The 27,909-nt window shown below is 34.9% G+C and overlaps 1 long non-coding RNA gene across 1 annotated transcript in view; it reads right to left on the bottom strand.

The window, feature by feature from the left end:
• The window catches only part of LOC311435515, a 144,860-nt gene that overhangs the window by 69,394 nt on the left and 47,557 nt on the right, over positions 1 to 27,909 (bottom strand). The window contains exon 2 of the long non-coding RNA XR_014692189.1: positions 25,686 to 25,811. This is a non-coding gene — a long non-coding RNA (uncharacterized lncRNA). The remainder of the gene's footprint in view (positions 1 to 25,685; positions 25,812 to 27,909) is intronic.

Genomic DNA, 27,909 nt, shown 5'->3' with positions numbered 1-27,909 from the left:
AGAAGCAAGTGAGAACATAAATTATGGGTATACTAAACACAGAAAGGGATGTTTGTAAATCTGGTTCACTGATTTAATAGTTGAAATTAGAGTACAAATATGACAATTAAGAAAAATTGCATTTGAATAACTACCAATAGTATGTTTCTAATTAAAGTAACTCATTTTTCAAACTCATTATATATTTATTCTGATACATATGTTTAAAGGTTTTCCTTGTGAAAAAGAAATACAATTAGTCACGTATCATTTTAAATAGGATTGTGAGGAGAAGGCGATATTCTGAGTTTCAGTGAAATCAGTTTCATTAATTTGAAACATTCCTTCATGAAAATGGTATTTAAAAACCTGCCTGACTAATTAACAGGAAGCTTGTCTTGACTCCTCAAATCCTGCTTTGAAAACTCCTTTTCTTGGTGTTTGCAGGAGGGAAAAAAATGTCAGGATAGCAGTTTGAATTCTGTAGGAGATGTAAATCTTGCTTTCTACAGGAGCCTGAGCAAAGCTATGAATCAGGAACACTGCAACATATAGCTTGAAAGGCACATAACAGATCCTGAACTAGCCCTTTTGACAGCGCTCTCAGTAATGGTAGTCCTCATCTAATTCTTAAATTAGACAGGCTTTCTCTGAAAGACTGATATGTTTATTTTCAAAAGAGAAGTGTGAGGTAATTAAGAACAGTTTAGCCCTTCCCCTTTCTGCAGTGCTGTAGGAGAAACAGGTCTGCCACCTGATTCATGTTAATGCCAGCTTTCTGTTCTTTGTGTCCAATAAAATACATGGCTTTTGATCACGTATTTCATCATGGTTTAATAGCTTAATCATCTCCATATATAGCCAGTAGCTATTTCAAATTTATCTATAACTATGCCACTAATAAATACTTACACGGATAAAAACAATGCACTAGGGAGATCTCTCAACTCAAATAGATGTAAAGCAGATGTGAAATCTACATACATGTATCTCAATTCCAGAGATTTTGTTTTGTCTATTGGTGAGAATAAAGAGAGCAAACACTTTCATCCTGCTACATTTCATGACCAAGCATTTTAGTCGTCTGTGTCAACACTTTCTTTGAAACAGGTATTTCAAGGTGGGTTTGTTAAACTGTAATTAGATAACTAACACAAACAGGAGAAGTTAAAGTGGATTTGAAGGGAATGTATTAATTTTCTTTAAAGATTAGTCACATTTCTCTCAAAGTAATTAAGGCCTCCCTCCAGGCCTGCCCCATGCCCCGCAGGCTCAGGACCCCATTTCAGCCCAGCCAGGGCCCTGGGTCCCTGCCCCAGCAGTGCCACAGGCCAGCCTGCCCCTGGTTCTGCCCCCGGGCTCTTTGATTCCCCACACTGACCTCAGACACGGCTTATTCCCCTTTCCTGGCCAATACTTGCTGGCCCCACTGCTGTCACCTCAGTGTCCTGCCGGCCAGCCTCTGCCTGTGGGACTGTGCCTGAGGGTGAGGTGACGGCTCGGCTGCCTCGCATTGCCTGCCGCAGGGAACAGCCCTGCTCCTGCTGACCCTCATGTCTTGCTGGGCTACTCTGCCTGGACAGTCCCAAATCCTTGGTGTTTTCTGAGGTAGGGAAAAAAAAAAAAAAAGAAAAAAAAAAAAGAAAAAAAAGAAAAAAGCTGTTAATTTTCATTGCAGCATTGAATTCTTGAATCTTACCAATAAGTGTGTGCTTGTGGGAGCCATTAGCAAAGGGAACTAACTAGTCCTTAACCTGCATACTCAAGAAATTAACCTCACTCTATTGCTAATAAATACATTTGTGAATCTCATAATTAGACTATGCTGTTTTTTACAGACTTGATTGTGCTGTAGGATGAATGCCGGGTGTCCACTGAGAAAAAGGTGCAGGAGGCAGCCAGCACAGTATTGCAAAACTCTCATAAGGAATCAAATTTTAATTAGACTGCTTGAATTATAGAAATGTGTGACAACAAAATGCAGTGTCTAGCCCAGTGACCTGTGGGCTAGTGCTGTGAAGATACTATTAGAGGAGATTACAGGGATGCATTTTCCAACAGCTTGGGTGAACAATGGTGCTAGGCTGGCAGCCAGGCCTGCTCATCCTACCTCCCACAGGACCGCTTTGCATGCTTTGCAAATAAATACAATCAAGGCTCATTGGGCAGGCAAGAGAGAACCAAGGGCATTTTTGGGGTAAGGAGTGAGTTGTTTTACAAAAAGAATGAACTCCCTCAGGGCATCTTTTTGATGGGAAGTATCCTGTTAGCTGCTGTACTTGTGTGGGGCCAACATTCACTGACACTGCCTCAGATCAGGCTTTCCCTCCAGTTCAGGCAGAGAAATATCTAATTCTGGGATCTTGATTGGGTGTATTATGACTGTTATAAACATTGAATTCAGTTTTAAAGAGATATATCCTTATGGTTCTGAGCTTTACAAACAACATAGTCTAAACATTCAGTCTTAAAGCTTGCATTTTCCGTGGATTGAAGTTAAAGTTTTGAGGCAACTGGGGATGTTGCCTTGGCTATTTTGTACTTTTGTACTCTTACTTTGGTGAAAGGATGCTAATGATATTTGGCAAATGCTTTCCATGTGTCTTTAGACATGTCATTGATTTCCCTGTGCATCATTCTTGTACCTATAGAATGAATAGACTTTCATCTCTCTGGTGTCTGAAGGATATGTTTATTTTTTAGCTCTAATAATCAGTGAAAGGATTCAGATGTGTAAATTAATCAGAAAATCAGCAACCAGGGTCCAGAAATCATTGCAGAGAATTGGTATTAAAATGGATTTTAAGTAGTGATCGTTTTGAATGAGTTGAACTTGTAGATGATGAAGTATTATTCACTGGTAATAGCATAGGGGACACCAACTTCATTGTTTATAAGTTCCTATTTTAAACTTCATTAGTTTACTCCATCTCAGTCTTCCTCCAGTGTGTATGTAAAGTACAGTTCTATTTTTTTCACACAGAAATCAATAAAATCCTGGAAAACTGGCCAGATTTGGCCTTATATACAGCTAATGTTGGGAATCTAACTTACACATAGAAGAAAACATTAACCAGAACTGGGAAATATCCTGCACATTCTGCGTTATTGGAATGGCCTGTGACCTCAGGATTTTAAAATAAAGATTCAGGTTATAACATAAAATTGATCTGGGACTTCTGATTATATGAGAGCTATTTACTTGTATTGTTTTCCATTCTACATGTAAGCCAGTTATATATTCTTTTCATAGCAAAAGGCATAAAATATACCTTCAATAAATGCCTACATTACCTTATAAACCTACTCATGATGATCTAAATCATTAATCAAAATTAAAGTTGTACAGTGCAGTTTATGCTTTAAAATATGCACATTCTTTACCATTAAGAGGGCAAATACCATGCCTTTTCTCCCTCTTTTAAAATGTTCTGCTATTTTATACTCATTGATGATATATAACGTCAAAGGAGTAAAAACCAAATCTATACATAAAGAAGTTACTTAATTCGACAGAAATTATGTAATTCATTAGATTCTGCCTAATTTAAAGTTTCTAAGTGTTATTTCAAGAGGCTGTTCAGCCAAATGGAATACTGATTCATACATAGTTATAAGAAATTGAAATAACTTGCCTGTCTTTGAAAAACAAAGTGAATTGCTCAAAAAGCTGATTTACAAAAAGCTAAGCATTTCAGGAACTATAGACTATAGTGAACACCTCAAATGTTGATTTCCTTACTTTTTTCTTTTAAAAATATCAGTGTACAAGAAAGAACAGCATAATAGAATTAGTTTATTATATTTATGCAGTTCTATGGCATCTCTTCATGAAAAAACATTTTCTAAAGCACATAAAAATTTAAATCTACATTGTTTTGTCACGTTAAAGGGACATCAGAGTAAAATAAGACGTAGAGTTTTGTAGAACAGATGTTATTTGTGGATTGCAGTAATCTGAGGAAATGAATGCAGTACAAATAGATACCAATAAAAAAAAAACTTTATCATTCTGAGAAAATCTTTGCAATTGTTTATAGGTATGTGTATTCAAATACAGGATGAGGTAAACACAGTTGTGCAGACTCTTTCTGAGAAACTATGGTAGTGTCACCAATTTTTTGCACCCAGGTTACAATAGGGTGCTTGAAAAACTGGAGTGCTATACGCAATTAACAAAAGCAACACACTGTATATGCAAGGCAGGAATGTACTGTTAGTCTAATTAAAGACTTTGCAGTAAAGTCAAAAAACCCTTACTAGTTGCGTTGCAACTAACACTGATAATTTAAATTACATTGTATTAGATATTATTAGATATTATTGTATTAAATTGTATTTAAATTACACAGATTTAAACTGATACAAACTTTCTTCTGACTATTCCTGTCTGTAACATGCTCTCCCTTTCTATGACCTTTATCTTGATCAGAAACATATTTGTGAGTAGATCTAACAAAATCAGAATTGTCTAAACCATGATTTAATAAATAATCAAAACAAGAAAATTGCTGCATATACTGAAAGTATCCTTGTCCTTGTTTGAAGGTAGATTTCTCTGTGTCCAGGGAACTTTCTTGTTCTGCATATGCACAGCTGTTACATGCTCCTAGCTCAAACCTAAACCGCAGTAGGTTCCTGACACAGAAATATCTAGACACAGAAAACTTATTTGTAGGAAATAGAGTTTGTGCCATCTTGCATAACATAATCTTGTGGAATTGGGGTGCTGATAACTAACTATACACCCTCATCCCCTAGATTGGGCATTTACCTTAAAACCAATACGACATGGAAAGGGAGAGCATGTTACAGACAGGAATAGTCAGAAGAAAGTTTGTGTTTGTATCAGTTTGAATTTGTGTAATTTAAATTATCAGTGTTAGTTGCAACACAACTAGTAAGGGTTTTTTGATTTTACTGCAAAGTCTTTAATTAGACTTAACAGTACATTCCTGCCTTGCATATACAGTGTGTTGCTTTTGTTAATTGCGTATAGCATTCCAGTTTTTCAAGCACCCTATTGTAACCTGGGTGCAAAAAATTGGTGACACTACCATAGTTTCTCAGAAAGAAAAAACAAACAAAAATCAAGCAAGCAAACAAACCAAATATGGGAGCATTCCATCCATCCCATTCTGTCATGGAGCAAACTGTGGTTGGAAAACAGAGCTGCAGAAGAACATGCATTTAGTCTAAGGGCTGCAGTTTGGGAGGAAAAAGTTTGATCTCTGTTTACAGGTTTTATTTTATATATTTGATTTTCCTAGTATTAAGTGAAATATTAGTTCGTGAGGCTGTTGCAGCCTATTTCCGAGTTCTGTTTCTCTAAAATTTAAACGTTTGCACCAACCATTTTAATAAATATTTTACTGCACTAGGCATGTTTGGAAATCATCCACAGAGTTTACTTGTAATCTACAGTTTATGAGAAAAGTAGTTATTTGGAGCTCTTAGTCCTTTTCTTTTAATTTACTCTTTCTTAGCCACACATGTCCTTAACCATCTGTAATGCATCAATAACTGCCAGTAAAAACATGGTATTTTTTGTTTAAAAAGCATTACAAGCTTCTTCAAGTGGCAGTAGACTAAGCACAGACATCTATTAAAGTTTCACAGTTCAGGTTCCCTTCTGCATTTGAGTTCAGGTTCCCTTCTGCATTTGAGGTCTTCACATTTATGATTGAAATGAAGAGGAAAGTGATGTTCTTTAAAAGATACAAATTCAAATTAGGGCATTATATTGACACGTATTTTTTCTCTGAATAACCAATATTTTTATACTGCAGGCATAATTTACCAACTAGATTGAACAAATGAAGGCAATATTCTGAATAACATCATTCTCACAGTTAAACGTCAGTTTCAAAGCAGGGCATTTGAAGACATAAAAGCAAAAGGTAATGACATTATCCTTGAATCTTCATGACTTTCCTAAAGGTGAATGTATTAAATAAGAACTGCTGAAGTGTTTTTGGCACTGTTTTATGCATCCCATCTGTTAGTCATAATATTACATCAGCTAATTAATGCATGTTACCTTGTGTGTAAAACAACAACATGCACTCTATTGATTGTGGAGTCAAGACTAAAGTGGTTCTCACTGAGATGTTTGGATTTTTTTTTCTCTTGTCAAAAAGTTAGGGATTTTCCCCATGAAAAAATCTGTTTCCATTAAAATTTTTAACTTTTAAAAAAACATATGTTTATTGGAAACTCCTGCAAATAGCATTAATATCAAAATATTTCTCATTTTGCTCTTTCTAGAATGCTTTTTCTTAAAAATTAAATACATATTATTTTTTCTTTATTTTTCTGTGTGGTGCATTTGATCTAGCTGATGGTGTGCTGCCACTGTCATGTCATAGCAAAAATTGTCAAAAACTGCATTCTGACTTGACAGTAGCAATGATGCACAACTAATTAAATCTAATAAAAGCTGTCATTTTTATTTTTTAAATCATGAAGGGCAGCACTTAGTACTGAAAAAAAACACCACTCTTCAAGACAATAGTGTGTATTTTTTGTATTTGCAGTGAAACTGTTGAATCATTTCTAAGTTCCCCTAATTAGCTTGGAATTTGTTTGAGGTGAATATCACATGTCCCTTGCTGCAATTAAGAAAAGTCTATTTGATTCCTGAAGCAACAAGGTTGTTCATCACTGATGTAAAATTGTAGTTATATCAGTATGGTTCTCTTTTGCAGAAGGGAATAGAAATATGAGAAAAAGCAGGTGAAAGATGATGCTATTTCTCTTATACCGTGCTTTCTCGGATTAACTGTTGACTTCAAGTGTACTTCAGAATTTTTTTAAACAGTCAGTTCTCAAGACAAGAAAAACTGTGTGAATGTAGCTTTGGCAAGCCATTTACTTCACCCTTTTTATATGGATCTAGTATATAAAACTTTAATTCCTCCATTGTTTATAGGAAACTGCTGTTTACTTATGTATGGAGTCAATGTCTATCTTTAATAGTTGGAACTATAAAATATCCCAACATGTCATACCCACAGATATCTCTGTGCATAGAAAATACAATGTAATTACATCTGATATGACTTAGTGTTGCTATTCTCCTCACAGTTATTTTACTGTTTTTAGTTCTTTAATATAAAACTTTTTTTTTTTAATGTTTGATAGAACCAAATTTTACATTTCTCCGTTTACTTTGATGGCTATTAGTATTTCTTATTAGTGCCACTGTATCTTAGTATTACCACTTGTATACAAAAATGTAAGCATGTGTAACCTACAAGACCAGAGTTATTCTCTGTAAAACCATATGATTTTTCTGTCTTTATTATAAGAAACATTGTGATGTGCAATTTTGTACCTAGGTAGTGTTTTCTGTGAAACATGATCTACAACAATTTTTTAAATTGTTTGTAAATCATGTTGACTAAGGATATGTGAGGTTTTATCAGTCAACAGGAAAAGGGTGCTAGTAATGGAATGCTTCAGATACTAAAGATATTAAAGCCAAGATTTTATGAAACTCTAGATATTGTGTGAAATAAGGATATTGGCCCAGATTTATATCATCTTTATATGATGAACACGTTTATCACTTTGCAGAGTTGGTGAGAATGTGACTACGCCTGTGCAATGTTCAGCCATCTGTGTAGCATGGTTTTAAAGTCTCAGTCTGTCTCTGCCAATGATTCTGTTTTCTAGATTAGCTTCCTCCATCATCTCTGCAATGTTGTTATCTGTTGCAAAAGACATTTGGCTCACAAGAACAGGAAAAAAAAAAATCACATCTGGAAATTGCTAGATACATTTTCATGAATGTATAGAAAAAAATAAACGTAAGTTTGTGGACAAGCAGATCAGATTTATCCAAAGAAAGCAGAAGATGACTGACTCCTTTGGGGGTTGGACCCGATGATCTTTTGAGGTCCCTTCTAACCCTGACAATTTTGTGATTCTGTGATTCCTGGGAATGTTCTTATTTCTTCATTTTTTTGTTTTCTATTTTATGATGGCATTATTTCTCATCTGAACCATTCTCCTTTTAGAATTTGGGCTTTAATAAAATTTTTTGCTCTTAGACTCTGTAAAACTGGTAAAAATTAGATTGCTTTAGTGGTCTTTGAATATACTAAAGAAAAGTTTTTGCTTGCTTTACTAGAAAAAATAATTACTAATGATACTGGAGTTCTGTGTGTGATGATTTTCATATTGCTTAAGTGGAACGGCAGTTCCTTTCCAAAAAGGTCTTTGTTAACTGCCTCTCATGCTAGTCATAATAATTTATTTTGTGTTACTATTCAAGTGTTTACTGGTAAAATAGGTTCTGTAATAGACAGCAGAGTCCTCTTTGTAAATCTTAACAGAAGTAAATTCTTTTGGTACAGCAGCAACTACTAAATATGCTTAGGCTGAAAACCCAGCATATACACATTCAAGATCTCCAGTTCTATAGAATATTTGTGAGTGGAAGGAAGAGTTAGCCTTTAAGTCAGAGCTCTCTGTTAACCTTAAAGCCTCACAAGTTCTGCCAGCTTCTCTTTGTGTGCTATCTCTAATTCCAAGTGTCATGACTGTACTGATAAGAAATAATTATTTGTATTCCCGAATGAGTGAAAGTTTTCTATTTAAAAGCTGTGATTCCTCAAGAAAAAAATAAAAACACATTCATAGTAAATGTCCTTAAGTAATTGACACCAGTTTTGTTGTATATTTTGTGTTTGTAAATAAGATGAAATACTAACAAACACCAAGTTTTAATTAATTTATTACTGATAATATGACCATAGTTAACAAAAACTGAAATTGAAGTATATTAAAACATATTTTAATTAAGAGTAGCTTTCATTATTACCTGTTAATAGAATCATTAGAAAAAGTGAAAAAAAAAATCTCATTAATTAGAGTTAACAGTGGAAGAAAACTTGAACTTGGTTATTAGTTCTTAGTTGAACCAATTATCTTCCATAAGATGTAGTTCTTCTAGTGTAGTTCTTTGATCCATATGTAGCACCAAAGAGAAGTACCTATGCACCAAAGAAAGCTAGATCCTTGAGTATAGTGGCCTGAGCAATTAGGAGTATTAAGATTCTTTGATTTATGAAACTCTTCCAGAAGGCACCTAAATATGAATATATAACTCTTTTGTTTTCTAATGTTCTATCTGAAATTGGCCTGGATGCCAAACCTGCAAAGTATTTCTGCTACTGAGTATGTCTGTGAAATGCTGCATGCTATCAGCTACCCTGGCACCTGTGGGAAGCAAGAACATTCAGCAGGAGGTTTTCAGCACTTTGCCTGAATAGATGACAGAAAGGGAGATACTGGAATATTATCATTAATAATCATCCTGAAGATTCAAGAGTTTGTAAACTTCTAATAGCAGAAACTTGGCCAGTCTTCTCTTACCAAACAACCAATGCAATGTCAACACTGCCTTTTTATTCAAAGTCCGGTGCTTAAAGAATTTACCTGGGACTTGGAAAATGGTCATTTAGATTCTTCTACTTCTGGCTTATAGAAAGGATCTGAAACCAAGTCTATATGTGACTTGGACAGTTAATTCACCAAACAAGTCTCAAACCTTGCATATTGTACCTGTACTTCCTTTAGATAGTAGTTTTGAATTGCTTCTACTCATATTTGCGCTGGTGTAAAACCAAGGAAAATTGGGATTACAGAATGACACAGAATCATAGAATGGTTCGGGTTGGAAGGAACCCTAGGGATCATCTAATGCCAACCCCCTATGCCATGGGCAGGGACACTTTCCACTAGACCAGGGTGCTCAAATCCCTGTCCAACCTGGCCTTGAACACTTCAGAGATCCACAGCTATTCTGGGCAACATGTTCCAGTGCCTCACCACCCTCATAGTAAATGAGAGAAGTTGGGGTTGGAAGGGACCTCTGAAAGGCATCTGGTGCAGCTCCCCTCAATCAGGGGCACCTAGAGCAGGTTGCACAGAACTATGTCTAGATGGCTTTTGAATATCTCCAAGGAGGAGGAGGGAGACGCCACCACCTCTCTGGGAAACCTGAGCTAGTGCTCAGTCATTCTCACAATAAAAAAAAATAAAAATAACAAACACCTGTTTCTGTATGGATGGAACCTCCTGTGCTTCAGGTTGTTCCCATTGCCTCTTGTCCTGTTGCTGGGAACCACTGAAAAGAGCCTGTGCCCATCATGTTTTTGTCCTCTCTTCAAGTATTTATATATATTAGTAAGACCCCCTTGAACCTTCTCTTCACCAGCCTGAACAGTCCCAGCCTCTTCTGAGCTGAGAGATGCTCCAGTTCCTTAACCATATTTGTGACCCTGCCTTGGATTCTCTCAAGTATGTCGATGTCTCTCTCGTACTGGGGAACCCAGAACTAGACCAAGCACTCTAGGTGTGGCTTTACCAGTGCTAAGGAGAAGGGAAGGATCATGCTCCTTGACCTTCTGACAACACTCCTCCTAATATAGTCTAGGATACCGTTGGCCTTCTTAGTGTCAACTCTTTGTTGGACACTAAAAATGCCTTCACATTTTCAGTATGTATTAATTCCTGAAATGTGCAAGGTAGCTTCCAGATTTGATAGGATATTTATTTCAATTGTAGAAATAAATGGCCAGTGAATTAAAGAAAATGTTACTTTTAAATAAACTCAGCTCAGAAGTGGCAAAGTCAAATATTACAAATAAATTTATGACATAAATGATAATAAATATTTTTGCTTTTAAAAAACAGTCTTAATGGTTATTAGACAACTTTCTTCAACTTACAGCTCTTCAGTTCCAAGCCTACAAGCACAGGAAACACAATAGCAGAAAACTAAGTTTAATGGGATACTTTTAATTTTGATTTAGTATACACATCAGTATGCACTAAGGAACATACATGCAAGGGTTCCTAAACTTCAAAGTTCACAAATCTAAGTCTAATTTGCACTTTAGAGGAGGCACATGAAGAACTTCAGTCAATATAGTGGGGTTCATTGTGTTTCTGTGTTCAGTATTTGATAGCCTTTTCTAGGAATTCAGTCACATATCTCATTTGCATGAAGACTTTCTTTTAAATGTCAGAAATGAGATATGACAATAAGTCATATTTTTTGATTTAACGTGTTCAAGGTTTTTCTTGACCTTAAATGAAGACATTGCTTCAAAATGTAATCAGATCTTTAAACTGGGTGGATACTGAGGTGGGGAAATGCTATACAGATATCAGAGCACAGTAAGTACAGACTTGGCCAAAATACATACTTTGTTATTTTCCAACATGTTCATTGTGTTCATATTTTTATTCAAATTAAAATATAAGAGGTATTTTGATCCCTTTTGTATCTGTCTTTTAGGGAATTCATTGTATATGTTGTTTGGTTGGAGTTAAATGAAACAGTGACTTTGTTACACAAATATATGAAAAACTAACTTTTATTTTGTTAAGAGTTTAGGCATAAAAGTTTAAATACATGGTTAAGTGATATGTGATTTTGTATCTCAGTTTTTGAAATCAAATAAGCTTCATTGTTTTTTTGGGCTGGTAAAATGAAAAGAGGCCCAAACATATCTTCAAGCAAAGTGCAAAATTTATTCTAGCACATTACTGTATTAAGGTGGTTGTGAAGGGCAGAGTGTTTTAAAGAAGCCACCTTTTCAAGGTCTGTCATTTCATATGCATATGCATTCCACATTCCTGTCTGACCATATAACTTGACTTGTACATTACATACATGTACAGACCTCAAGCACTTGATGCATTGTCATGGATACTCTAACTGTGTTCAGATGCTCAAGGTTTACATTTTCTCAAGCCAGCTTTGTCATGCCTAGCTCTCTGTTAGTTGTGTCACAATGTCTGTATACTTTGATGATCATTCTGTATCATAAATCTACACAACTATAGTTCTGGTCCTCTAAGAATGAACACCACGCCACATACTACTGAATCTATCCAATTTTTGAGAAAAAAAAACCATCATGTTTGCCAAATAATATTGCTTGCTGTGAGTAATGTGGGTGTAGTTGTCTCATTTGAGTAACAGCAATGACTACCAGCACAAGTTCAAAAGCAGTTCAGAATCTATGCAAATCAAGTTAGAAGTCTAAGTAGCTTAATTGAGGAAGAATAAACAAAGCTGAGAGGTCAAAGTTCTATTTAAACCATCAAGTTTTTTGTAGTAGATTTATAGCATTACATAAAGGTTCTTGGACAGTATTCTGGGCTCATAATTGATCAGAAGAATACCTGATTTCTATTGTTTGTTCTCTGTGTAGCTGTTCAAGCTCAACTGTTTCTTACAGCAACAGTATTAAAATGTGTATTTTTTTTTTCATCATCGTGTTCCAATGCATTTGGTGATGCTCTTGTGTTTATGGTATGCTATAACTATTTCAAAATCAATATGAGATAGACTAAGTAAAATTTCCCATGCATTCCAAGAAAATGGGGGAAGGGATGACAAAGGATTTTCCAGACTTATTGATTGGATTAATCATGAATGTTTTATTTGTTTGTTTTTCTGTTTGTTTGATGGACCTACATTTTATTGGTCAGTGCTTACTGCCTAAGGCATTGCTGTGAGACTGTAAATTCAAAGCTCAGTTGCTGTCTAAATACCTAGTTTCCCTGAAATAAAGGAAGCTGGAAAATTAATTAATTAATAGTCAAGAATCAGACTGTGCATGGTGTTCGGGGTGTATTAGAGACAACAGGATAAAGCCTGAGATCCCAACAGAAACATCAGTAGTTTTTTAATCAAAATAATAGGTATCATGTAATAACAGCTGTACTTTGCAAAACGGTTTCATGACATGACATAACGGACAGTAGAGGTAGTCCTCTAAACATCATTTACACACATTCTTGATGTAACATTGCCAAACTAACTAAAATTCCAATTTGTAATTGATGTGTTTGAGACCAGGAGCAATAAGTACTCGCTGCTTCCTTTAAATTCCATATATATTTTTTTTTAATTATTTTTTTTTCTAGATTGTTTTCCATTAAGTTAAGCTCTTTAAGTAGCTTAATTAAGGAATTATGCAGCTTGATTAACGAATATTTTCAACTCTTCAAGACACATTCTTTTGTGTTAAAAATTAAAATTGTTTGATATCATGCTAAAGGCATGTATTTTGTAAGGTGACTACGACTAGCTTTTTAAATCTGACTCTGTGTCCACTGTGTTTGCATTTGGCTTGACAGTGGTTCAGTTTCTGTGATTCTGTACATATAATATTAAATGTTTCAAATTTTTTCTCAGAAGTTACCACATCAGTGAGTCTTAAAATTCAGTTAAATCAGGAATAAATAATATATATTTTCTTATAGAATTCTGCGTTAAGAAATATAGCAAAAGAGGAGAATTTCACTATTCCCATTTCACAACGGTGGAAACCAGGACAGAGAAAAATGAAATGAGTTATCCAAAGTCACGCAGAGCTGGGAATAGAGAGCAAGTCCTCCTAGCCTTAGGCTGCTGCTATACACAGTGGTTAAGACACTGTTTTTAATTACTCCCTCAAATTATGACTTATGTTTAAGGTACAACTATCAGCCTTTATTGTAATGCCTCTGTTACATTGCATTATTCTTGGCATATTTTTCTCAATGACTTTTTAAAAGTTTAATTTCATGAGATATCTACCTCAATTCAGTGCAAGCTCCTGTTACTGCATCTTCTGTGAACTAGTCCAGTAGTCAGACTGCATTCAGTAGGTATGTGGTATGCAGATGTGAACTGGAAGGAGCAACATTTTAGTTAAGTCCACTGGGATGTAGCCATGCAACTCCTATTAACATTAATGAGAATGAAGCAGCTAAATCTCAGTGCATTGTGCTGAAAATGCTCCCTGACGTGTTTGAAGGAATACCATTTTCATATCAAGTATTTGCAAATGTGCTGGTGCTGCTCCATAAAACCTAACATCCTAGAAAAGGATTCCCAGATCTTCCATACTCTATAGCAAAGATGATCTGTGGGAACTGTTGACTGAATAACTCCACAGGATACTGTACATCATTTTTATTGATAAGGAGGTTGTCATCTGTGTAGCCTTGGTATAAAGTTGAATGGGCATGAGTTACTTTAAAGCATTATGTTTTTGATTAACCATCAAATTGACAGCTAAAAATTGGTCCAATTCAGACTCTGAAATGTATATATATATATTTTCCTTCTAGCCTTAGCTGTAAGCTTGAAAGACAGAGCCACCAGATTGCATGGATACTGACCAAGTTGCCATTTGTTCAAAAGATGTTGCAACATGAAAATTTAGTTAGTTCTGCTGAAGACAACAATAGCAGATTTACTGTTTCTTACATCAGTAGTGATTTGTGAGTAACTGTTAGGTAGTGGAGATAATTAGTCTAATTTAGATTACTCTGCCTGACCGGGAGAAAGGGTGTTGCAATTCATAATTGATTCTCCATTTCATACTTTTATTTCAGAGGAATAAATGTTTTTGCACAGTATGAACTACAAACATACTGTACTACAACAAATAGTTAATAACTGTATTTACCATGCTTTCAATCTATGTTCCACAAGAGGCAATTCTGGGAAAGGAATATTTACACACTCATTACAGAGCATCAAGTAAAATTGCATAATGCATATATTTCTAACCAATTACACATCAAATAAAAAATTCTGGAAAGTATACAAGACTAGAAAATGCCCCCCATCCCCCACTAAAAAGTAACTCTACGGGGTAGATAATTACTAAAACATCTACATTGTAGCTCGAGGCAAGGAATGTTTATGATTTTCTGTAGTTCTGCTGTCAATCTCTGCCTTCTGCTCTTGCACTTTAGAGTATTCAGAATATTATCTGCATAGTATATAGCCAATTCTTTCCCTGTTATTTGATTGGCCTATATCATTATCATGAAGTTTTAATATTGAAAATTAAAAGTAATTCAGAACAAATAATTTGATGAATTTCACCTTTCTCTCTTTGAGAGATTCATTTCTCAAATTTATTCATTATTCAGTAATTCTTTTAGCAAATAAGTCTTGGTGTGTTATTTTAATTGTGAATTATGAATATTACAATCAGTTTGTGCTCTATCTTCTGTGCAGTAACAAATGTATTTGACTAACTTAAGCAATCCAGTTTAAATTTCCAACTGTGTTTGATTATAATAGGTGTTAGCAATGTATGCCAGGCAATCAAAATCCACATATCATGTGACTCGTAGTAACTAACCAACCCAGCATGAAGGCAAACTACAAATTTGATAATCAGATGTTCAGTTTAAAATTTACTTTCAGCAAATACTCAGGCAATCAAGCCAAAAGTATACCTAGTGAATTCTGAACAATTGAGTGCTTTCAGAAAGTGATGATAAAAAGATTCACTGAAATTAAAGAACATATAGTCAAGGATACTTCCTTCAAATATTTTGGGGGTTTGAGTTGTTGACTGGCTTACCAATCTCATTTTTTTCCTGAAGAAATAAAGAATGTAGTGAAGCATTAGAAAATAAGGAAAGAAACAACTGGATATCAGCATATGTATCTCTGTTCCTGGAATGAGTAGGGGGACATTCATTCTTGTGTCAATATCCAATTTTTATCCTTTCAATGATCTTAAGTCATCCACAGGATGAATTGAGATGACTTATACAATATCTGTATTGAAGTCCTTATTTTATTAATGTGACTGCATTTAATCAAAATGATTGAACAGTGGATTTCTGGTAGATAATAGTATGTTGAACGACATTGTAGTCATTGTAGGGAATTAAACTATTTGTAAGCTTGGTTTGTAAACTTGGTTCAGACATGATGAGTAGTTTCATAAATTAACATACAGGCTTTCTTTTCAATTTCCAAGTGAAATAGTGTCTTCATGGATTAAAAATATGACCTTCCTTTAGAAAAATCATCTTTGTTAGAATATATAGGCATTTCTGTTTAAGTTATACCTAAGGACTCAATCCCAAAAGAAAAGAAAATGTAGCACTTGGCTGGAGCAATGTGGCTGTAGAAACAAATATGGCTGGTTTTAGGGGTTTTCTCTCTTATTCTTTCTTAGGTGTTCTCTTGGTAGTAGATGTGATAAATGATTTCTTTTAAAATGTAACTAGAAAAAGAGCCTACCTTTTCTTAAATAGCATCCTGATTGTAGCACTTACTTTGAATGTACTGTCTGTACTGCCATGGGGATATCTTCTCCAGTGTGTCCCACAGTCCTCATAGTGAGTTTGGAGGACAAGAGGATTAGTAAATGTTCACTGAGTTTTCTTCCTTAATTTCATGCCCAAATTCCCTTTCAAAGAAAACCTTTGAGAAAGAAAAGATTTCCTTTCAAAATTCAAGAATTTTGATATGCAAAGACTCCGTCTCTGGCTCAGGTAGCTCTCATGAACTTCACAGAGAGCAAATAGAGAACAATTATTTCCTATTTTTCAGACTGTTGGAACTAGGGCAGTAAGTAATATGACCAGGTAGCTGGTTTAGACCAGAATAAACACCTTTTCATATAGTACATAATTGAATTGCAGACTCAGTGGAATTACAAAATGCAAGTCCACTTGCTTAATAAAAAGTCTTTGCAGTAGATTTCACATAGATGTTAGAAGAGTTCTATCTTTGGGACTTCTGTAATATATAGGAATGACAGTTTTCAAAAACCTTCAAAGTATGAAATATACAAAAGTTAGTGATCCAAGCAAATATAGTTTTCTCTTGTGTAGGAGGACATGACCTTCATAACTCACCTAACAGTATTAATGGACTACTCAGTTGGTGGTAGAAATAAATTGAATCATTCTATTGCCCTTTGCTATCTCATCCATTAGTGGATATTATTCTTTGCCCTAACAAATTTATAACAATATGTTTTCAGACTATAAATATTGATAGATTAAAAAAAGAATGTTTGAATATTTGAGAAGCTTCTCAAACACCTATGAAATGAGCATTAATGTCTGGAAAAAAAAAAAAAAAAAAAAGGATATTTTGATTATATTCCATTAAGGGTAGTTTAGAAAGGACTTCAATCTATTTTATTAAGTTACATGCTTTTCTAGGGTAAGTATTTAATTTTGAGTTAGTGTGGGACAGCTTGAAGTTCTGACCTGAGTCTTTGCCACAGTGAACAACACATATATGCACAAATTACAGCTTGGTAGGAATGGAGTTAGACCAGCTAGAAAGTAGCTTACTACATATTAGTGTCAGGCAATTAGTACGAAAGTGCCATGTTAGAATCCATAAATATATCCAGGCTTCTCAAAATATCTGTGTGCCCATTATTTAATGTTAAATGCAAACCACACAGGCACCAGTTGCCCAGAGCAAATTTTAAGCCTAACTGAGCCAAAGACTGTGAAAGCTTTGACAAGATGTTTGACCTCCTTGTTCCTCAGCCAACCCAGCTGTGAAATGGGTAAAACCAATAGTGTAAAAAGACAGGCCCCACTGGAAAACAGGCCTGTCACTGCCTTGGACAAGTAGGGGCAAATAAATGGCAAACATGTTGGACTTATCGTGTCCTGTTATGCCTTATGCTTAAATAACAGAGACTAAATGTGAACGGTTGCTGCATCAAATATTACTAAAAGAGATTAAAAACTGGGACATATCGCTGAAATGTAATTCCATCTCCCTCTTGGGAAATGTAGTACAATTTCAGTATTTGTTAACATCAGATACAGAATAGTTTTGTGTAAGTCAGCTGGACTTCTGCTGCTCACGATTATCTTGCTCGAGATATGCAAGGGATTCTGATGATTTTACAAATGTGCACTCTTAAAAGAAAAAATACAACTTCACTGTTTTTTCTGTGTTGTAAATATTACCTGATATTATTAAAACAGAAAGAATTTCAATATTTAAGTTAAAGAATTGTTAACTTTCATATCTCTCAACTTTAGCAATAAGAATTTCTTGAAAACTATTCAGGTCTGATATATGCTCTTTTATTATTTAGAGACTAAATTCAGATCTCGCACCAGAGGTTAGTAGACTGCTACTCACTGATTTAACATCCATATTTTGAATGCTTTTTACTGTATCTGGCATGTGTATTTATCTGATGTGACAATTTCATTTTAAGAAATGCTTTTCCATCTGTGTTGTAGAATATATGGTAGTTGTATAATTTAATCTGTGCTAAACAGCTTAATCATTTATTAAAGCCAGATAAAAGCAATGTGTACTGTGTAGTCAATGATAACTATTTTAATTTTCAGTAGTGTTTAGAAGTTCTGCATCAGCCGAGGATACATTATTTTATGTACTGTTATTGGCTGAGAAATAAAAGAACACAGCAGACACTAGCATTGTTTAATTCACGCACTATTACCTCTGTTTTGTGGCAGGGTGATGAAAGGCTTTTTGTAAATATGACTACTAAACAGTAACTGACATTTATGCTGTGGGAAATGTGTCATTTGATGTTATCTAGAATAGGAAACAATATAAATTCCACGAAGTAGTTTAGTAAAGTCTATATCTTTTCTGTAAATCGCTAGTCTTATTAAATGGTATCTCTACTTTTGCCTCTTCCTCTTTCAGGATGTTGAATTTTTTTTGCCTCTTCACCAGATTACGGTATTTTAATGTGATATTCTAATAAATCGCTCATAACAGTTTGACTCTCAAATGGAAATCACTAATTAATAACATAATCTTTGTAACAGTCTGAATTGTAGCTGTTGTAGCAAGAATCTTTTATGACAGTAGTACTTCATGTCACACGTCACACTGTCTGCTAATGTCACTTTCATCATTAAAACATTCTATAGGATCACAGATACAGTCAAATATATCTTTCATATTTCAACAACAAGAAGAAATCTTGAATGGTATATACATTGAGATATGCAGGCATATCTGTGCCTGCAGGAAACAGGAATTATTAGAACTGCCTGACCAAAATAGGTCAGGCACTGTTCATTTTCAGGCACTATTTCAGATTACCAAAATGTTGACCAGAGTTTTTAAATTACTTTTTTTTTTTTTTTTTTTTTCAGCTGCGGCACTAAATCATTTTTCTAGACTGTTTGGGTACATTGACACAGAATGAATCTAGTACATCAAAGAAGTCGGTCAGTATGCTGAGAACAAAAGCCGTCAGCACTTTTGTCCTGTTTGCTATGTAACTCTGAACATACTACCACTGATTTTAGTCCAGAAATCTTTCCACAGAAGATAGTTACTAGATTTTACATTTTTGCTTCTCGAAGAAGCATTTGGACAGAGGGAGGTAGATTTTAATTCCATTTCATATCCAAAAGAGAAGAAAATTCTCTGAAAGCCTAGGTGTAATGTCAAGTTACATTCCAAATAATTAGCTTTTTCTCTTTCAGAATTTCAGCAAATGATAGGAAAGACATCGGGACTATTCAGTTTAAAGCTTGTAGTTGACCAAAAAATGTAGACAAAGAGTAATTTTTCTCCCATTTCCATATATGGCATTTTAGATGTTATGTTAATATAAGGAAAAGCCTTATACTGTAGTTTCTTATTAAACTTTTTCTAATGCCAGTAGAATTACATTCAAATGTACTCTTTCTGATGGGTAATGCATAAGTCTCCAGAAATAATTTCTAAACAGGACCATGCCATGCCTAAGCTGCCACAGTTGCTAAATATTCCTTTCTCACAAACTGCTCTTATTTAGCTAGTGTTCCAATAAGGAGGGGGTTCTATTCCTTTTACCCAGCCTATACATAGAGGCTTCTATTCCTTCTAACCAGCTTCTACATACAGGGTGTTGCAAGGGTGCTGTGCAAGATGGAAGAACCAAATCTGTCAATAAACCATTCCAATAGAATATTCCTTCTTTCTCCTTTCTCCTTTCTCCTTTCTCCTTTCTCCTTTCTCCTTTCTCCTTTCTCCTTTCTCCTTTCTATCCTTATCCTTTCTGGACAAACGTGGATCAAACTAAAACCTTTGGTGCAGCTGCTACATTAACTGACAGAAATTCTGCTACATATCAGAATCTGAGTTTGTAATTTTATTTCAAACTCACCTCTCCTGTAGTTCATACATAAATAAGAACCATAACAAATAATCTCTTGTTTAAATAGGGGACATTTCTTCAATTCATTGGTTCAGCATATGAGAATGACTTCACTCATTGCACCCTGATGCATATGTTAGTAGAGTTATTCTCTAAATGTGTAATACATCAGACTGGAAGAAACGGAAAGGCTGGGCAGCATTTCTGTGAGGAGTAAGTCTTGGGGAGGCAAACTGTCTCAGATAAAATGCTTCCTAAAGTAGCAACAAATCTATCATTACTGCTAGAACATAGTGTTCAATTCATACTATTGTGGGAAGGGTAATTATAAGTTCAGATGGTACAAGCTCTTGTACTGCTTTTGCACTATATCAAATTATTTTCATACAGCAGCTCTCATAATTTCAATAAGTGTCTTCTTCATCTTTTTTTTTCAAGCCTTTCTTTTTATAGGGCACAGCAAAGATTAAAGAATATGTTTTTATTAAAGGCATTGCAAAAATCCATGTTACTTTCAAGTCTGATAAATAAGAATAGACAAAGTAAATGAACACATTGTGGTTTTTTTTTCCATTATTCCATTACATAAAGTTCTGATACATTTGCATAATTTAGTGTCATTTTCTTCATTCAGAAGGGAAACCTTCCATGTTTTTTTTTTTTCAGAAATGCTAGAGAGGGTGTCTAGCATGTCAGAAAGGAGTTGTGCTTAAGTCTTACAATAACACTCTTATAGATAGGTGCTCTGTTTGTATGCTTGCCAGTGAACCAGGATATTGTTTGTTGTCTTGAATGCTTACTTCTGGCTTCAAGCTTCACTGGCACTGGTATGCAGCTGGTATAGTCAACATGCTGACACTTTGCAGCTTGACTTGCTGCTTGAGTTTATGGAGAAAACTTTGTCATTTTCTTTTCTGGAAGGTTTCTTTGAAGAAACAGGCTAAATATAACAAAATCAAACCCATTTCAAAAGCCCTCATTACAATGTCTAATTACCTTAGCAAACCTGACATGAATAGAATTTTAGCTATAGCGTCTACTGCTTATTATGAAAATGAGAAATAAAGAAGAACAGATTTAGTATTTCCTTGCCTCATTCAGTTCATTTGAGAATCATCAGTACATGTGTGTAATTCTTGTTAGTATTATAATGTAGTGTAGGATGTAGTATGTATCACCTGAAGAGGAAACGACTTGCTGCAGAACCGTTTGGCTTGAAAATCCTTTTGTTTTACACTTCGCTGCAAGCATGCACACATTTCAGTACGTGCTGTGAGAACTACATCTCTACCTTTAAGCCTTTTTCTTGTCTAAAGTGTAGGGGAAAAAAGAGATTTCCACAAAGGTGAATGCTTAGAGAAGGAACGTGAATCAATATGAGGGCTGTAGCAGGTTTGTTGTAACAGCACGTTTTCCTAACATCTGGGAGAATGGCTGCGTGTGTGTGAATGAACTTTGGATAACAGGCTTCAAACAAGTAACGACTGACTGACTGCATGGCAATCAAAAGAACATGTTAGAAACAGTGTGCATTTGCCCTGGCTTTTGCCCTGATCTTTGGGTAGCTGGCAGCATAGCAGTCTCTGCAGTGACAAATAGTATCTAGTTAATTTGCAAGTACAACATTCATGCAGTATTGCGTAATGTGATATTGTGCTTGCCAATTATGCAGCAAAAGTATGGATGCTTTCAGTATGCCTCAGTCTTTTTTAATGTACTTTTACTGTCAGAGTAGAAAGGTAAATTCAAACAGTAAAACTGTTAGTTCTTACTGTTTTCAGTATCATAAAGAACACAGACCTGGCTGCGTTTATGATTTTAATCATTTTATGTATATGCATGTACATGTATATATTTAAGTATATGTGTATTATCAAAAAACATTTTGTTGACTATCAGGGAGTTGTCATCAATTTATAGTAACAAGTAATAAGAATAATACATACATACAGACATTTGAGACAACAAGAAAAAAAAATATGAAAAAGACCAAATCAAACGGTAGTTCCAAATACTTGGTGTTGCTCAATTTACATAAATATTTGGAGATCAATCTCACATACATATTAGTGTGTATTTGCATTCATGAATGAAAACGCAAAGAAAAAGTGTTCTTGAGGCTTAAATTTCAACCAGCCAGAGGAAGAAAAAATCTTTTGAATCTGGTTAGAGTTTGGTTAGATTGAATAATGCATAATAAATGCTTAATATTTATAGTCAATAGTTCTTGAGGTCAGTGAGGAACTATATCAGTTTTAGACTGACATTTGTATCAATAAAAGATTAGTCAACAATGGTAAATATTAAACAAAGTTGAAAAAACCAGTTTATTAATTTTTACAAATTGTCTGGAAACTAAGAGCCAGTTTGAATTGCAAGAGTTTCTATCAGGTGTGTGATTGATGAGGATTAAATGTTGGAATAGGGGGGTAATTTTTTTAATCCATCTGAAAATTCCATCTGTTTTAGAATACAGTTCATCAAAGTAAAATATACTTTTTTACTTTCTGGCTACTTCACAAATTTATTAAGAAAAAATTGAATCAAATACTGCTCCCCAGACTGCTTTCAGTCCCACAAAGCTTGGCATCATCTATGGATTTTGTAAGTGCAGGCTTTAAGTCTGTTGCTACCCAATGTAATGAAAACACACTGAATACTATAAAACCAAAGCTAAAGTTTGTGGTATCCCCACTGGTTTATCAGTCCACTTTGAGACATGTTTATTAATAATTGCCTTTCTGCTTTTTGTGTAGTCATGCAACCTATTGAAAGTAATTTGGTATAGATCATATTTTTATTCTTTCTTATGGCAATTTTATATCAGATGGTATCACACTGTGATGTTAACAAAGCTGTTGATCAGATCTATTACTCCTCTGCTTTCATAAACAAATAAACTCATAAAAAGAGAACTTAGGTCAACACAATTTTATAAGTCATGACTGATTCTTCCAATCTCATTGTCCCCTAAATGCTCACAGATTGTTTAGTAATTTGCAAAGGTATACTTGTGTGCATTCTGCTAGTCTGATTGCTCTCTGCAACTCTAACTTTTCTTATGTCCTCCTCCAGACCTTTAGATTTCACCTTCATGTGATTTTGAAAATAATTGCTGTTACTCAAAGCTAAGATATATGGCAATACAAAATTACTCCTGCCTTCCTTGTTCACCCCCTTCAAGCTGGGAAGTCACCAGCAGTTATGTGCAACCTATACCTTCCCAGTCAATTGTAAGTGTGTTGAAAGCTGAAGGATTGTTAGAGAAGCTTGACAGAGCTGCAGTTGTAAAATAAACAGATTTTCAGGTTGTTTTTCACTATGTGTTTGATATAGCTACATAGAGGGGTCCATTGTATCTTTTTTCAGAAGTGAAGTTTATATGTAATCAGAAATAGACATTCTTTCAAGGAGAATTTAAGTAGAGAGTTGAGATACAGCAGTTGTCTGTAGGTTTGACAAAGGTAAAATTTAATTTACAGTGTAGGAGTGATTGTTGGAAAGAACTAAAATATTGCGCAAGTTAGCAAATAAGAAATTATTTAGGGGGAGTAACATTGCCAGTGTCTGAATATATCTGTGGTGCAGCCCAGGTTACCTGAATCTCAAGTGTTGGACTTTGTTCTACAAACTAACCTGGACTCTTTCCCCTGAATGATATGAACTGTTTACAAATACAGAATGGGCTGTGGGCACGTATTTAGAATGGGCAATGTCATCACTCTTGGCATAGCTGTGGTAGCTTTGGAGTATGGTAACTCTCAAATGCTTTGATTTCAGAGTACCTGGAGGTTTCTGTTTCTTGGTTCCCAGAAGCCTCAGCATGACTACAAATTGGAGAAGGCAAAGTCATAGTATGAACTACTTGAACTCTGCATTAAAATTGTTTTATCAGTGGATTTCTGTGCTTTTACTGGAGAAATCTACAGTCATACAGGTGTAATGTGGGTCTGCAGTTAAGATACAGCAACAATGAAAATATAAATGTAGCAATACTATTTAACTTGTATGTAGCAGGTTTCATCAGTACTCCTGAGTATTCAATACCATTATCCCCAAGAAAATGACTTGAGAAAGTCTGGTGAGCTCACAGCAAGTTAAAAATCCCAAGGCAGAATGACCTGAGCACTGGGATCTCGGCTAGGACTACAGTGCAGATCTCCCGTATTTGAATCCAGTATTTTCTCCACAGTAACAAACTGTTGGTGTAAGGTTCCTAAGTGTTCCTGCTAACTTCTGTATGTAGTGTTCCGATACAATGGGGAAAGCAGCCATGCATTAGCATGGGTGGAAAAATAGATGTTGACACAAGCACCAAAAATATCTGATCTGTGTCCTAAAATTCTGTCAGTTTATGACTTGCTTGCTGTAACAATGTTAAATGTGTAAAAGAGGACTTTCTATCACTTTAAATCGTTGGCTGTAGAAATTATTAGCATATGAAGTGTTTTTGCATATTGTCTGGCACCCTCTACTGTGCATAAAAATTCCAAGCATAAATATAGTATTATTGCTGATGCTCTGTTATAGTTATAGTATATAGATAAAGTATATACATAAAAATATAGTATAGTTAGGGTATATAGGTAAAAAGGCAAAAATACCAAAGTAAAATATTGTATCATAAAGTGAATTAAAGAGATTATCTGTGTCTAATAGTATGTACGTGTGTGCCTGACAATAACTGTTTCTCAATGTCAGTGCCCCCTTTCACTTAGGGTGCTTTTGTCTGAATGGAGATTTGCCATTCTGAAGCCCCATTTGTAGCTTTCTGATGTAGCTCTCAGTCCACTCTTACTTTCAAAAGACAAAAATATTATGCTTTTAAACTTGCAATTAGAAGAATCACTTTGTTGATGGCCACTTTGCTCTTCCTTGGCTTCAAGATGGTCAGTGCTTTGTATATCTCACTAGCATGCTCTTGGACAAAAAATATTTTGTGGGACTGGGCCCCATTATTAGGCACTAAACATACATGCTACTTTAAGTGTTTTTAAGAAAAATGAGGTGGTGTTACACAATTTTATAGTATGACTGTATAACATGATATGTTGTATGCTTCCCCCTAGCTGGTTAATATAGCAACTCAAAGAATGACATACATATCTTGGAGTGTCATAGTAAAGTTTTTTAAACAGTCATAGGTAGCTAGCAGGTGCATTTTCTACTGAAGGAAGTTCAGTTATATTCCTCCACAGAATTTTACAGACACATCAGCAGTGATACATTTTATAAAATGGTATCACACAGTGATCAGTTAGAAGAATTTTAATTAATAAATAAATTTTACCTACTAGCTTGCAATGTTATTTAAAAAGACCAAATAAAATATCTGCAAATCGAGACTACATAGACATCAGATTAAATCCATTCCCTCTTACTTCTGTATAACAATAACCTCCTTTGTGATATGTAGCTTTCAAAGATGTTTTTAATAGGCTTTTAACATACAGAAAGTCCTGTTCTAGACAAATTAATTCAATTATACCACTTTCAAAATGTGAAGATAATGCAATGCATAGTGCACTCTAAACTCACAGCCATGGGATCTCCTATGGTACAGTGATTTCGTTTATGTGATTTGGAAATGATATGAGTTTCGGTTCCCTTCTTCTCTACCATTTAGACTGGCCAAGGAAATTAATGGCAAAACAGATTTTCATTCACATGCCAAGGTTGTTAAAAAGATGCTGAATGGACATCCATAGATCTTATGGTATTTTTAGCAAAGCCTAGGAGACATTCACCAATCTGTAGCAATGTACCAACCTTTCAAAATTCTTGCTTCTGAAAGCCTGTTGGTTGCATGGCTTAGATGAGGGTAGGAAAGAGACCCTGAGATCCCTGCCTTCACCTTTGGACCTCCGTGATTGTTGGCCTGTAACAGGTGAGGTTCTGAAACAGCAGCAGAACAGGGAATATATTTTACATTATTTCCAAGAAAGTTTGAATTTGATGTATTACTTCTTATGTTTTTCTTCTATGAGTGGTGAATATTTATTCAGGAATTATAGATTATCTTTTGTTGTTGTTGTTACATATTAGAGATTTCATAATAGGGTGTTTTTTTTGTTTGTTTGTTTGTTTTTGTTTGTTTGTTTTGTTTGCTTTTTTTTTGTTGTTGTTGTTGTTTGTTTGTTTTTTGAGGTTTAAAATAAGTATGAAAAAAAACCCTAGATTTTTCAAAATTTCTTGTAGGAATTTCAAGCCTCTTACTTACATCTTTTTAATGAGAAATAAATGCTAACAGGGGGCTCTCAGGAGGGATCTTGACTATGGTGCAATCCCTTATGTTCTGTCATCTCCTAGATTTCTTAACTTATTCATATTTCACAGCACAGTCCTTGGGCTTCTTGAGAAGGGGCTGTCTGAAGAGGGTAAAACAATTGTGTTTTACTGTATTAGTCTACTGTTGGGAAGTGCATACATTGCTCTGATAGGTGCATGTGTCCTTTCTTCTTATTATTATTGTATTTTGTTTTGTTTCTGGATGTGTGCGAAGTAGCAGTAGGTGTTCTGAAGCAAAACATTCAACAATTTTATGTAGAAATACTTAATTAACTCATGTTATTACAAAGTCCTAGCAGCAGCATGCAATGAAGTGAGGTAGAGTGTAAATCACTGTATGGTTCTTATTCCCCTGATAGAAATGGACTTTCCAAACAAATTTGGCCAGGTTTGACAAGAAAACAAGTTCACAGATTTGCTTTTATGTCTTCTCTGTCAGAGTTGTGATGGTGTGTATCTTTGATTTACTGCTCAATGTATCTCTTTGCCTCTGATACTGTTTCCCTGGCATAACTAGGGTCAGAACAGTACATTTACAAAAGTGTGTTATATTAGGCTACACTGTATATCATTAAGCATACTCTGGTAAAACAGGTTTTAGCTGGTTGCAGGATAAAGGTTACAGAATTTTCAGTTCTTTTAATAAACAGATGTGATAATTCTGTTCTGCTTAGCACCCAAGGAATAGTCCTCCTAATTCTAATCATGTAAAGAAACATAGGATTTAACAAGAAATTTGGCCTAAATAAATGCTGAAACAGTTATTTTGCCTAATAAGTCTTAGAATCAAGGGGGCAGAAATAGACTATGGCAAGTAGACATTAATAGTCTCATTTTTTGCAAGTCTTATTTTATTTATTTATTTATTTTTCCTCTAGTGTACTTCTGCAACTACTCCATGTTTTAGAATAACCTTACACAGTTTCCTAATGATGACTATCTCCTCCCTCTTGTTTTTCTTCTCACAACTGCCCTGCTTACTTCTTTTGGATTGCCAACGAGATTGAAAGTTGTAGTCGCTGCTATTTCATTACTTCACAGTAGCCTGAACAATCTTCCCATAGTAATTTGAAAAAATTTAAATGGATAAATAGATAAATTTGTGGATAGATAGGTAAGATGGAGGGGGGAGAGAGAGAGAAAAAGAGAGAGAGATATCCTCAAGAGATCTTGGAAGGGGTCTGCTTGGGACATTACATTTTAATCATCCTACTCTTTTGTCTGTGAGATGTCTATGTAGGTATAGTTAAAAGCATTTATTTTCTGTCTTCCAGTCAGCTAGGGTTTTCCTTTTTGATTACACTAACTGCTTAATTTCTTCATTTCACAGTCTCTGTTCTCACCTCTGCTTTCATCTTTTCCCTGTTTTGTTCATTCCCCAATGCCTTTTATTATCTGTTGTGGTTATATTTCATTTTACACACACCACACACACACACACACACACACACACATACGTATAAGTCTGACAGATAACCTGAGGGCATAGAAATTCTCTTCCCTTATTTTTAAAGCCTATTTTGTATTTTACAAATAATTCCTAACCTTCTCCCATATGAATAAAAGACCAACAGTTTTGATAAATAGAAAGCATCTCTCCTCCAAGTCAGGTGTGTTGCAAGCGTTGTCCCATAGCAATACACACAGAATTTTTATCGCTGTCAATGAGAATTACAGGAACTTTAGAAGGAAAACATACCCCTCA

The sequence above is a fragment of the Aythya ferina genome (assembly GCF_964211825.1).
Source record: "Aythya ferina genome assembly, chromosome: 4".
NCBI lineage: Eukaryota > Metazoa > Chordata > Aves > Anseriformes > Anatidae > Aythya > Aythya ferina.
Note: the sequence above shows the minus strand (reverse complement) of the source record. Positions and strands in the feature narration are given on the sequence as shown.